This window comes from Schistocerca cancellata, chromosome 8 (assembly GCF_023864275.1).
Source record: "Schistocerca cancellata isolate TAMUIC-IGC-003103 chromosome 8, iqSchCanc2.1, whole genome shotgun sequence".
NCBI lineage: Eukaryota > Metazoa > Arthropoda > Insecta > Orthoptera > Acrididae > Schistocerca > Schistocerca cancellata.
Window position 1 is genome coordinate 22,670,710 of NC_064633.1, and position 4,403 is coordinate 22,675,112.

Sequence of the window (4,403 nt, forward strand, 5' to 3'; positions counted from 1 at the left end):
CGAAATCTCAGCAAAGTGCTGACCCAACGAGTTAGAAATTGCGACGGGGTCCACTAAGGTATCATGCGCGACAGTGAGCCCAGAGACCGGGGAGAAACTAGGCGCGCCTGAGAACCGTCGAAGCCGACTCCAAACTTCCGAGGAGGGAGTGAAGGTGTTAAATGAGCTAATAAAGAATTTCCAGCTTGCCTTCTTGCTATCGCGGATGACGCGACGGCATCGCGCACGGAGCTGCTTATAGCGGATACAGTTGGCCAAAGTAGGATGGTGACGGAAATTGCGTAGAGCACGTCGCCGCTCACGTAGTGCGTCACGGCATGCCTCGTTCCACCAAGGAACTGGGGGGCGCCGGGGCAATTCGGAGGTGCGTGGTATTGAACGTTCCGCAGCTGTAAGAATAACGTCGGTAATATGTGTGACCTCATCGTCGACGCTGGGAAAGCGACGGTCATCGAATGTCGCGAGAGACGAAAAAAGTGTCCAATCGGCTTGGGCAAATTTCCAGCGTCGCGAGCGCATATATGGCAGTGGAGACTGCAGTCTAAGGACACATGGAAAGTGGTCACTCGAGTGTGTATCATCAAGGGCGAACCATTCGAAGCGCCGAGCTAGCGGAACAGTACCGACCGCAAGGTCCAAATGAGATAAATTTGTCGTGGAGGCAGACAAAAATGTGGGGACCCCAGTGTTGAGGCAAACTAGATCCGCTTGGTCGAAGACGTCTAGCAATAGAGAGCCACGTGGACAAGGATGAGGAGATCCCCAAAGCGGGTGGTGGGCATTGAAGTCCCCAACCAGCAAATAGGGGGGTGGAAGCTGACCAAGAAGATGAAGGAGATCAGCTCGTGCCATTGGTGTGGATGATGGAATGTATACAGTACAAAGAGAGAACGTGTATCCAGAAAGGGAAAGACGGACGGCGACAGCTTGGAAGGAACTGTTTAAGGGGATTGGGTGATAATGGAGAGTATCATGGAGAAGAATCATGAGTCCTCCATGGGCTGGAGTGCCTTCAACAGAGGGGAGGTCATATCGGACGGACTGAAAGTGAGGGAGAACAAAGCGGTCATGGGGACGCAGCTTTGTTTCCTGAAGACAGAAGATGACCGGCGAGTAGGAGCGTAAGAGGACCGACAATTCATCCCGATTGGCTCGAATGCCGCGGATATTCCAGTGGATAATGGACATGGGGTGAAAAGAAAATGGAGGAATGTGACCAAAGTTGCTGTCAACTCAAAGACTGCTCGGAGCTAGCAACCGACAGCATGGAATGGCATTCAGCCGAAGGCAGAAGATCCTGATCCATAGGTTGGTCAGGAGCAGTCCCTGCCACCAGCGATCGGCCGGTTGACCGGCCACCAGCAGTGCGCCTCGGCGACACAGAAGATGGCCGAGGGCGATTTCCGCCAGGTGGTGCTGTAGAGGGGGCACGCCTTGGCGGAGAAGGAGAGGAACTGGGTTTCTTTGTAGCCGTCTTGGAAGAATGTTGTTTAGATGAAGGAGGAACCGATGGTTGTGAAGTTGCGGTACGTAAAAACTCTTCACGAGTATGCTCTTTTTTCGAAGACTTGGCGTCCGACTTTTGGGCTCGAGATGTAGCAGAACCCGACGAAGGGTGAGCCATAGAGTGGGCAGGCGAAAGTGGTGAGGTTGAACGAGCGATCTTTGCGCTGGCCGATCTGACGACCGTGGTACTAAAGGTGAGGTCGCAAGTCTGCGTGGCCGCCTGCTTTGTTGGCCGAGGAGAAGCAAGGACAGTGCTGTATTTTCCTGTCTGAGGCACGGTGGGCTTGCGACTGGCGAATAATTTTCGAGCAGCAAAGGTCGACACCTTTTCCTTCACCCTTATTTCCTGGATGAGCTTCTCGTCCTTAAAAACGGGGCAATCTCGAGAGGAAGCAGCGTGGTCACCCATACAGTTGATGCAGCGAGGGGATGGAGGTGGACAAGCACCCTCATGGGCATCCTTGCCACACGTAACACATTTGGCTGGATTGGAACAGGACTGGCTGGTGTGATTGAACCGCTGACATCGATAACAACGCGTAGGGTTTGGGACGTAAGGGCGAACGGAAATTATCTCATAGCCTGCTTTGATTTTCGATGGGAGTTGAACTGTGTCAAATGTCAAGAAGACAGTGCGGGTTGGAATGATGTTCGTGTCAACCCGTTTCATTACTCTATGAACTGCCGTTACGCCCTGGTCAGACAGATAATGCTGTATTTCTTCGTCAGACAATCCATCGAGGGAGCGTGTATAAACGACTCCACGCGAGGAATTTAAGGTACGGTGCGGTTCCACCCGGACAGGGAAGGTGTGGAGCAGAGAAGTACGCAGCAATTTTTGTGCCTGGAGGGCACTGTGTGTTTCTAACAACAGGGTGCCATTCCGTAATCTGGAACAAGACTTTACAGGACCTGCTATTGCGTCGACACCTTTCTGAATAATGAAAGGGTTGACCGTGGAGAAGTCGTGACCTTCATCAGACCGAGAAACAACAAGGAACTGTGGCAACGATGGAAGAATCGTCTGTGGCTGAGACTCAGTATACTTACGTTTGTGAGCAGACTTAGTGGAAGGTGAGGAAACCATTGCGGAAGAATCCCCCATGATTACCGGCGTCTCCGATGGCGCGCTCCTCCCTTGTGGGGGCCCTCTCTGAGGGCACTCCCGCCTTAGGTGATTGTTCACACCTCAGGTCACACCTCCCGACAAACGGACGGAGGGACCAATCGGCATTTTCGGAAGGTATCAGCTCGGGTAATCACCCCTCCCTGGGCCTGGCCGTTACCAGGGGGTACGTACGTGTCCTACCTGTCTACCCGGGGCGGGGAATTACGCGTTACCCCGTCACCGGCTACGCACGAAGGGCGTGGGTCGGCCTTCAGACACGCACAGGGAGGAAGAAAGAGAAAGGGAAAGGAAGGAAGAGAGGTCTCAAACGCCGCAGCGGAGAAAAGGGAAAGAGAAGAGGTAAGGAAAAGAGAAGGACAAAGGAAGGAAGAAGACAGAGAAGGACAAAGGAAGGAAGAAGACATAAAAGCAAGGAAGGCAAAGAATGCAGTACATTTACGAGCGTCCGTCTCCGGACGTAGGCACAAACCATACTCCCAGATGGGGAGAAAGGGAAGAAAAGAGCCAGAGGTGAGGGGAGGAGGGGCGAAGATAGGGACGGGGAAGGATGCGGAATGGGAAGGTATGCAGCCTGGAAAGGAAGGAAGGCCACATTAGCTCGGGGTCCCGTGCTCGCTACGCACGTATCCACAAAAGAGTTGTGGACCCCCTGGGGGGAGTAACCAATTCTGTCAATAGTTGGGAGCTGTCAATCTTGAAGTGTCCACCCTGAATAATTCGTTGCCAAAGTAATAGCGAACTAGCAACAGCATCGAGAAGACTGCGAAATTGCAAACGAGGTTAATAAGGGGTCTGTCTAGCTACTCAGAAAAGGTCAAAAGTGTTTGAACAAGAGGTTAGTCTAGCTAAGCATGAAAATTTATGTGTCCAACAAGAACTGGGGCCCTTGAATAGAAAATTAATTACTGACATAATTGAACTTCAAACATTGGTGGTAAAAAGGTTGAGTGTGTGAGTCGTTGGTCGATAGTGTTAGCGAAATTAGTGTTGAATTTCTAGGTGATATACAAGGCAGACAAGCAAATCGGTTATATGCTCCACAACAACGCGATGTCTTCGCCGGTGATAGTAAAATTTTAACTCAAGAGAACGGTAGAAGAGACCGCAGACGTCCTACCTACAAGAATGTTTAACAACGTTAGTTAGTGTGAAATAGGTTAATCATAAGGTAATAACTGAAACAAAGAAGTTAATTTCGTGATGGGTAAAGGTGTGACACAAAAATTTACTGAATTCGATCTTCATGGAAAATCTCTTCTGTAGTATTTTCCTCAATATTATACAGTGGCGGACCTACCAAGCCGAAGCAGCATGCCTCGAATCAGCTATTATTAGAGCCAGATACGCATACATCATTTTGGGGAGGTTGTACGAATGGTTAGGAATGACACATTCATCACCCAGATATTTAGGTAACAGGATAAATAAATAACAAAGAATATTTGGTTACGTTGTTTGTTAGTTAGTTGCCAGGTGCAGCCAGGGAGAAGCTCGCCGGTTGAAACTGGGAAAATGCGTGAGCTTTACCAGAATATCTCGATCAGTTGGGCTACCTCAATATATCTTTTGAAAATTACGGTAGCTAAAGGAGATATGACAATGGAAATAGTTATACATCGCCCATATGGCAAGAAAAAGTGGATCATGTGTATCAGGCTTACTATGAACAAATTGTTTGTAATTCTGATGGAAATGTGAATGGCGTGAGAGGAATAAAAAAAGAAAAACCGAGAAATGACACAGTAATAGAACGATTCAGGCGACAAAA